Here is a 9,196-nt window from a genome sequence, read left to right as displayed (position 1 = left end):
TGTATTCACACATGTATTATGTTTCCGGTTAATACAATTCTAGCATGAATAATAAACCTATATCATGATATAAGGAAATAAATAATAACTTTATTATTGCCTCTAGGGCATATTTCCTTCAAATACACCACTCATCAAGGGTGCATGACCATAAAAGATATTACTCATATAAATAGAACAACCATTATTCTCTGATTTAAATGAATAACCGTCTCGCATCAAACAAGATCCAGATATAATGTTCATGCTCAACGTTGGCACCAAATAACAATTATTTAGGTCTAAAACCTAACCCCGATGGTAGATGTAGAGGTAGCGTGCTGACAGCAATCACATCAACTTTGGAACCATTTCGCACGCGCATCGTCACCTCGTCCTTAGCCAAATCTTCATTTAATCCGTAGCCCCTATTTCGAGTTGCAAATATGAGCAACAAGACCAGTATCAAATACCCAGGCGGTACTACGAGCATTAGTAAGGTACACATCAATAACATGTATATCAAATATACCTTTCACTTTGCCATCCTTCTTATCCGCCAAATACTTGGTGCAGTTCCCCTTCTAGTAACCAGTCCCTTTATAGTAGAAGCACTCAGTTTCAGGCTTAGGTCCAGACTTGGGCTTCTTCCCGGGAGCAACAACTTGCTTTCTATTCTTCTTGAAGTTCCCTTTCTTCCCTTTGCCCTTTTTCTTGAAATTAGTGGTCTTGTTAACCATCAACCCTTGATGCTCCTTCTTGATTTCTACCTCCGCAACCTTTAGCATCACGAAGAGCTCGGGAATTGTCTTTTCCATCCCTTGCATATTATAGTTCATCACGAAGTCTTTATAGCTTGGTGGGAGTGATTGAAGAACTCTGTCAATGACACTATCATCAGGAAGATTAACTCCCAGCTAAGTCAAGTGGTTATGGTACCCAGACATTATGAGTATGTGTTCACTGAAAGAACTATTCTCCTCCATCTTGCTGTTGGAAATATGCCCTAGAGGCAATAATAAAAGCATTATTATTATATTTCCTTGTTCATGATAATTGTCTTTATTCATGCTATAATTGTGTTATCCGGAAATCGTAATACATGTGTGAATAATAGACACCAACATGTCCCTAGTAAGCCTCTAGTTGACTAGCTCGTTGATCAACAGATAGTCATGGTTTCCTGACTATGGACATTGGATGTCATTGATAATGAGATCACATCATTAGGAGAATGATGTGATGGACAAGACCCAATCCTAAACATAGCACAAGATCGTATAGTTCGTTTGCTAGAGTTTTCCAATGTCAAGTATCTTTTCCTTAGACCATGAGATTGTGTAACTCCCGGATACCGTAGGAGTGCTTTGGGTATACCAAACGTCACAACGTAACTGGGTGACCATAAAGGTATACTACGGGTATCTCTGAAAGTGTCTGTTGGGTTGACATGGATCAAGACTGGGATTTGTCACTCCGTATGACGGAGAGGTATCACTGGGCCCACTCGGTAATGCATCATCATAATGAGCTCAAAGTGACCAAGTGTCTGGTCACGGGATCATGCATTATGGTACGAGTAAAGTGACTTGCCGGTAACGAGATTGAACGAGGTATTGGGATACCGACGATCGAATCTCGGACAAGTAACATACCGATTGACAAAGGGAATTGTATACGGGGTTGCTTGAACCCTCGACATCATGGTTCATCCGATGAGATCATCGAGGAGCATGTGGGAGCCAACATGGGTATCCAGATCCCGCTATTGGTTATTGACCGGAGAGCGATCTCGGTCATGTCTACATGTCTCCCGAACCCGTAGGGTCTACACACTTAAGGTTCGGTGACGCTAGGGTTGTAGGGATATGTGTATGCAGTAACCCGAATGTTGTTCGGAGTCCCGGATGAGATCCCGGACGTCACAGGAGTTCCGGAATGGTCCAGAGGTAAAGAATTATATATAGGAAGTGCTATTTCGGGCATCGGGACAAGTTTCGGGGTCACCGGTATTGTACCGGGACCACCGGAAGGGTCCCGGGGGTCCACCGGGTGGGGCCACCTGTCCCGGGGGGCCACATGGGCTGTAGGGGGTGCGCCTTGGCCTACATGGGCCAAGGGCACCATCCCCAAGAGGCCCATGCGCCTAGGGTTTCAAGGAGGGAAGAGTCCTAGGAGGGGAAGGCACCTCCTAGGTGCCTTGGGGAGGAGGGATTCCTCCCCTTGGCCGCACCCCCCTAGGAGATTAGATCTCCTAGGGCCGGCGCCCCCCCCCCTTGGCCCTCCTATATATAGTGGGGGAGATGGAGGACTTCTTACCTTTTGCCTTTGGTGCCTCCCTCTCCCTCTCCAACACCTCCTCCTCCTCCATAGTGCTTGGCGAAGCCCTGCCGGAGTACTGCAGCTCCATCACCACCACGCCGTCGTGCTGCTGCTGGAGCCATCTTCCTCAACCTCTCCTTTCCCCTTGCTGGATCAAGAAGAAGGAGACGTTACGCTGACCGTACGTGTGTTCAACGCGGAGGTGCCGTCCGTTCGGCGCTAGGATCTCCGGTGATTTGGATCACGTCGAGTACGCCTTCCTCATCCCCGTTCTTTGAACGCTTCCGCGCGTGATCTACAAAGGTATGTAGATGCAATCCAATCACTCGTTGCTAGATGAACTCCTAGATGGATCTTGGTGAAACCGTAGAATTTTTTTTGTTTTCTGCAACATTCCCCAACAGTGGCATCATGAGCTAGGTCTATGCGTAGTTCTCTTGCACGAGTAGAACACAATTTGTTGTGGGCGTTGATGTTGTCAACTTTCTTGCCGCTACTAGTCTTATCTTGCTTCAACGGTATTGTGGGATGAAGCGGCCCGGACCAACCTTACATGTACGCTTACGTGAGACCGGTTCCACCGACTAACATGCACAAGTTGCATAAGGTGGCTGGCGGGTGTCTGTCTCTCCTACTTTAGTTGGAGCGGATTCGATGAAAAGGGTCCTTATGAAGGGTAAATAGAAGTTGACAAATCACGTTGTGGTTTTGGCGTAGGTAAGAAACGTTCTTGCTAGAAACCTATAGCAGCCACGTAAAACTTGCAACAACAATTAGAGGATGTCTAACTTGTTTTTGCAGCAAGTGCTTTGTGATATGATATGGCCAAAGTTGTGATGAATCATGAATGATATATATGTGATGTATGAGATGTTCATGCTATTGTAATAGGAATCACGACTTGCATGTCGATGAGTATGACAACCGGCAGGAGCCATAGGAGTTGTCTTTATTTTTTGTATGACCTGCGTGTCATTGAGAAACGCCATGTAAATTACTTTACTTTATTGCTAAACGCGTTAGCCATAGTAGTAGAAGTAATAGTTGGCGAGCAACTTCATGGAGACACGATGATGGAGATCATGATGATGGAGATCATGGTGTCATGCCGGTGACAAGGTGATCATGGAGCCCCAAGATGGAGATCAAAGGAGCTATGTGATATTGGCCATATCATGTCACTATTATTATTTGATTGTATGTGATGTTTATCATGTTTTGCATCTTGTTTACTTAGAACGACGGTAGTAAATAAGATGATCCCTCATAATAATTTCAAGAAAGTGTTCCCCCTAACTGTGCACCGTTGCGACAGTTCGTTGTTTCGAAGCACCACGTGATGATCGGGTGTGATAGATTCTAACGTTCACATACAACGGGTGTAAGACAGATTTACACATGCAAACACTTAGGTTGACTTGACGAGCCTAGCATGTGTACAGACATGGCTCGGAACACAGAAGACCGAAAGGTCGAGCATGAGTCGTATAGAAGATACGATCAACATGAAGATGTTCACCGACGTTGACTAGTCCGTCTCACGTGATGATCGGACACGGCCTAGCTAACTCGGATCATGTTATACTTAGATGACTAGAAGAGGGATGTCTATCTAAGTGGGAGTTCATTATAATTTGATTAGATGAACTTAATTATCATGAACTTAGTCTAAAATCTTTACAATATGTCTTGTAGATCAAATGGCCAACGTAGTCCTCAACTTCAACGCGTTCCTAGAGAAAACCAAGCTGAAAGACGATGGCAGCAACTACACGGACTGGGTCCGGAACCTGAGGATCATCCTCATAGCTGCCAAGAAAGATTATGTCCTACAAGCACCGCTAGGTGACGCACCTGTTCTCCCTGCAGAACAAGACGTTATGAACGCTTGGCAGGCACGGACCGATGACTACTCCCTCGTTCAGTGCGGCATGCTTTACAGCTTAGAGCCGGGGCTCCAAAAGCGTTTTGAGAGACACGAAGCATATGAGATGTTCGAAGAGCTGAAAATGGTTTTCCAAGCTCATGCCCGGGTCGAGAGATATCAAGTCTCCGACAAGTTCTTCAGCTGTAAGATGGAGGAAAACAGTTCTGTCAGTGAGCACATACTCACTATGTCTGGGTTGCATAACCGCTTGACTCAGCTGGGAGTTAATCTCCCGGATGACGCGGTCATTGGCAGAATCCTTCAGTCGCTTCCACCGAGCTACAAGAGCTTTGTGATGAACTTCAATATGCAGGGGATGGAAAAGACCATTCCTGAAGTATTTGCAATGCTGAAATCAGCAGAGGTAGAAGTCAAAAAGGAACATCAAGTGTTGATGGTGAATAAAACCACTAAGTTCAAGAAGGGCAAGGGAAAGAAAGATTTCAAGAAGGACGGCAAGGGAGTTGCCGCGCCCGGCAAGCAAGCTGCCGGGAAGAAGCCAAAGAATGGACCCAAGCCCGAGACTGAGTGCTTTTATTGCAAGGAAAGTGGTCACTGGAAGCGGAACTGCCCCAAATACTTAGCGGACAAGAAGGCCGGCAAAGCAAAAGGTATATGTGATATACATGTAATTGATGTGTACCTTACCAGTACTCGTAGTAGCTCCTGGGTATTTGATACCGGTGCGGTTGCTCACATTTATAACTCAAAACAGGAGCTGCGGAATAAACGGAGACTGGCGAAGGACGAGGTGACAATGCGCGTCGGGAATGGTTCCAAGGTCGATGTGATCGCCGTCGGCACGCTGCCTCTTCATTTACCTACGGGATTAGTTTTAAACCTCAATGATTGTTATTTAGTGCCAAGTTTGAGCATGAACATTGTATCAGGATCTCGTTTAATACGAGATGGCTACTCATTTAAATCCGAGAATAATGGTTGTTCTATTTATATGAGAGATATGTTTTATGGTCATGCTCCGATGGTGAATGGTTTATTCTTAATGAATCTCGAGCGTAATGCTACACATGTTCATAGTGTGAGTACCAAAAGATGCAAGGTTGATAATGATAGTCCCACATACTTGTGGCACTGCCGCCTTGGTCACATAGGTGTCAAACGCATGAAGAAGCTCCATGCTGATGGACTTTTAGAGTCTCTTGATTGCGAATCACTTGACACATGCGAACCATGCCTCATGGGTAAAATGACCAAGACTCCGTTCTCAGGAACAATGGAGCGAGCAACCAACTTATTGGAAATCATACATACTGATGTGTGCGGTCCAATGAGTGTTGAGGCACGCGGTGGCTATCGTTATGTTCTCACCCTCACTGATGACTCGAGTAGATATGGGTATGTCTACTTAATGAAACACAAGTCTGAAACCTTTGAAAAGTTCAAGGAATTTCAGAGTGAGGTTGAGAATCAACGTGACAGGAAAATCAAGTTCCTGCGATCAGATCGTGGAGGAGAATACTTGAGTCATGAGTTTGGCACACACTTAAGAAAATGTGGAATAGTTTCACAGCTCACGCCGCCTGGAACACCTCAGCGTAATGGTGTGTCCGAACGTCGTAATCGCACTCTATTAGATATGGTGCGATCTATGATGTCTCTTGCCGATTTACCGCTATCCTTTTGGGGGTATGCTTTAGAGACTGCCGCATTCACTTTAAATAGGGCTCCGTCGAAATCCGTTGAGACGACACCGTTTGAATTATGGTTTGGGAAGAAACCTAAGCTGTCGTTTCTAAAGGTTTGGGGATGCGATGCTTATGTCAGGAAACTTCAACCTGAAAAGCTCGAACCCAAGTCGGAAAAATGCGTCTTCCTAGGATACCCTAAAGAAACTATTGGGTATACCTTCTACCTCAGATCCGAAGGCAAGATCTTTGTTGCCAAGAATGGGTCCTTTCTAGAGAAAGAGTTTCTCTCGAAAGAAGTAAGTGGGAGGAAAGTAGAACTTGATGAAGTATTACCTCTTGAACCGGAAAATGGCGCAACTCAAGAAAATGTTCCTGAGGTGCCTGCACCGACAAGAGAGGAAGATAATGATGATGATCAAGATACTTCTGATCAAGCTCCTACTGAAATCCGAAGGTCCACAAGGACACGTTCCGCACCAGAGTGGTACGGCAACCCTGTCTTAGAAATCATGTTGTTAGACAACGGTGAACCTTCGAACTATGAAGAAGCGATGGCGGGCCCGGATTCCGACAAATGGCTAGAAGCCATGAAATCCGAGATAGGATCCATGTATGAAAACGAAGTATGGACTTTGACTGACTTGCCCGTTGAGCGGCGAGCCATAGAAAATAAATGGATCTTTAAGAAGAAGACAGACGCGGATGGTAAGGTGACCATCTATAAAGCTCGGCTTGTCGCTAAGGGTTGTCGACAAGTTCAAGGGGTTGACTACGATGAGACTTTCTCACCGGTAGCGAAGCTGAAGTCCGTCCGAATCATGTTAGCAATTGCCGCATTCTATGATTATGAGATATGGCAAATGGACATCAAAACGGCATTCCTTAATGGTTTCCTTAAGGAAGAATTGTATATGATGCAGCCGGAAGGTTTTGTCGATCCTAAGAATGCTGACAAGGTATGCAAGCTCCAACGCTCGATTTATGGGCTGGTGCAAGCATCTCGGAGTTGGAACATTCGCTTTGATGAGATGATCAAAGCGTTTGGGTTTACACAGACTTATGGAGAAGCCTGTGTTTACAAGAAAGTGAGTGGGAGCTCTGTAGCATTTCTCATATTATATGTAGATGACATACTTTTGATGGGAAATGATATAGAACTTTTGGATAGCATTAAGGCCTACTTGAATAAGAGTTTTTCAATGAAGGACCTTGGAGAAGCTGCTTATATATTAGGCATCAAGATCTACAGAGATAGATCAAGACGCCTCATAGGTCTTTCACAAAGCACATACCTTGATAAGATATTGAAGAAGTTCAATATGGATCAGTCTAAGAAGGGGTTCTTGCCTGTATTACAAGGTGTGAAATTGAGCTCAGCTCAATGTCCGACCATGGCAGAAGATATAGAAGAGATGAGTGTCATCCCCTATGCCTCGGCCATAGGGTCTATTATGTATGCCATGCTGTGTACCAGACCTGATGTAAACCTTGCCATAAGTTTGGTAGGAAGGTACCAAAGTAATCCCGGCAAGGAACACTGGACAGCGGTCAAGAATATCCTGAAGTACCTGGAAAGGACTAAGGAAATGTTTCTCGTTTATGGAGGTGACGAAGAGCTCGTCGTAAAGGGTTACGTCGACGCTAGCTTCGACACGGATCTGGATGACTCTAAGTCACAAACCGGATACGTGTATATTTTGAATGGTGGGGCAGTAAGTTGGTGCAGTTGCAAGCAGAGCGTCGTGGCGGGATCTACATGTGAAGCGGAGTACATGGCAGCCTCGGAGGCAGCACATGAAGAAATTTGGGTGAAGGAGTTCATCACCGACCTAGGAGTCATACCCAATGCGTCGGGGCCGATCAAGCTCTTCTGTGACAACACTGGAGCTATTGCTCTTGCCAAGGAGCCCAGGTTTCACAAGAGACAAGGCACATCAAGCGTCGCTTCAACTCCATTCGTGAAAATGTTCAAGATGGAGACATAGATATTTGTAAAGTGCACACGGACCTGAATGTAGCAGATCTGTTGACTAAACCTCTCCCTAGAGCAAAACATGATCAACACCAGAATTCCATGGGTGTTCGATTCATCACAATGTAACTAGATTATTGACTCTAGTGCAAGTGGGAGACTGTTGGAAATATGCCCTAGAGGCAATAATAAAAGCATTATTATTATATTTCCTTGTTCATGATAATTGTCTTTATTCATGCTATAATTGTGTTATCCGAAAATCGTAATACATGTGTGAATAATAGACACCAACATGTCCCTAGTAAGCCTCTAGTTGACTAGCTCGTTGATCAACAGATAGTCATGGTTTCCTGACTATGGACATTGGATGTCATTGATAACGAGATCACATCATTAGGAGAATGATGTGATGGACAAGAACCAATCCTAAACATAGCACAAGATCGTATAGTTCGTTTGCTAGAGTTTTCCAATGTCAAGTATCTTTTCCTTAGACCATGAGATTGTGTAACTCCCGGATACCGTAGGAGTGCTTTGGGTATACCAAACGTCACAACGTAACTGGGTGACTATAAAGGTATACTACGGGTATCTCTGAAAGTGTCTGTTGGGTTGACATGGATCAAGACTGGGATTTGTCACTCCGTATGACGGAGAGGTATCACTGGGCCCACTCGGTAATGCATCATCATAATGAGCTCAAAGTGACCAAGTGTCTGGTCACGGGATCATGCATTATGGTACGAGTAAAGTGACTTGCCGGTAACGAGATTGAACGAGGTATTGGGATACCGACGATCGAATCTCGGACAAGTAACATACCGATTGACAAAGGGAATTGTATACGGGGTTGCTTGAACCCTCGACATCATGGTTCATCCGATGAGATCATCGAGGAGCATGTGGGAGCCAACATGGGTATCCAGATCCCGCTGTTGGTTATTGACCGGAGAGCGATGTCGGTCATGTCTACATGTCTCCCGAACCCGTAGGGTCTACACACTTAAGGTTCGGTGACGCTAGGGTTGTAGGGATATGTGTATGCAGTAACCCGAATGTTGTTCAGAGTCCCGGATGAGATCCCGGACGTCACGAGGAGTTCCGGAATGGTCCGGAGGTAAAGAATTATATATAGGAAGTGCTATTTCGGGCATCGGGACAAGTTTCGGGGTCACCGGTATTGTACCGGGACCACCAGAAGGGTCCCGGGGGTCCACCGGGTGGGGCCACCTGTCCCGGGGGGCCACATGGGCTTTAGGGGGTGCGCCTTGGCCTACATGGGCCAAGGGCACCAGCCCCAAGAGGCCCATGCGCCTAGGGTTTCAAGGAGGGAAGAGTCCTAGG

This window comes from Triticum urartu, chromosome 7 (genome assembly GCF_003073215.2).
Source record: "Triticum urartu cultivar G1812 chromosome 7, Tu2.1, whole genome shotgun sequence".
Lineage (NCBI taxonomy): Eukaryota > Viridiplantae > Streptophyta > Magnoliopsida > Poales > Poaceae > Triticum > Triticum urartu.
This window is presented reverse-complemented; position numbering follows the sequence as displayed.